We start from the raw sequence: 915 nt of genomic DNA, 5'->3' as shown, positions 1-915 counted from the left end.
GAGTGCTGGGATTAAAGGATTGCGCCGCCACCGCCCAGCAAGATTGTTTATTTCAAATGCAATTATGTGGCATTCAAAAACAAAAACCACCTCAAACGTTCAAAGGGTGGGGTGGGAGCAATGATGAATGCGGGGAAACAGAAGTGTTGGGATAGCTCAGATTAGGGTGGTGGGATGGGGAAGAAACGGAACAATTGGAGAAACTCTTGGCTGTGTGATGCTGGGAGGATTGGAAAGTAGGGTGTGCCATTAATGAGTGTAGACTTTATTCTGAAAGGATAAAGGAGAAGCTATTTTTTTTTTCAGTAGCTACGGAGCCAGTCCTCGAACTTGCTCTGTAAACCAAGCTAGCCTTGAACTCACAGAGATCCGCCTGCCTCTGTCCCCGGGGTGCTGGGATTAAAGGCGTGCACCTCCAGGAGAAGCCCGGAGGAGAAGCTATTTAAACACCTCAGCTATCTGCCTGCTCCATTCATTGAGCTGCGGGCTTAGACAGTCACCTGGCAGGCAGGGGGAAGAGTCTCTGAGGACGCTGCTCAGGTGAGAGAGCAACCTCGGCCGCGAGCGGGGCGCAGGCAGGATGCCAAAGGGACGCCGCCGGAGGAGCCGGGCAGGTACCCAGTCAGGATCTTAAACTCACAGCCCCGCTGGGGGCGGGGCGCGCGGAGCCCGGGGCGGGGCCGGAGCACGCACGGCGGCGTGACGTAGGACCGGCTGGCCTCGTTCTGGCTGCTGCCGCCGCGCTAAGGCGGAGTAGGATGAGGCCCCGGGCCGCGGCTCCAGCGTCGGCAGGGGCAACAACAGCAGCTGAGGCAGCAGCTGAGGCAGCCGCGACGACCGCGCCCCCCGCTCCTGACCTGGATTAGGCCCAGCAGCCCCGTGGCCGCCGCCGCCCCGCGGGGGGCGGGGTGGGGG

Source organism: Microtus ochrogaster, chromosome 10 (genome assembly GCF_000317375.1).
Source record: "Microtus ochrogaster isolate Prairie Vole_2 chromosome 10, MicOch1.0, whole genome shotgun sequence".
NCBI classification, from domain to species: Eukaryota; Metazoa; Chordata; class Mammalia; order Rodentia; family Cricetidae; genus Microtus; species Microtus ochrogaster.
Note: the sequence above shows the minus strand (reverse complement) of the source record.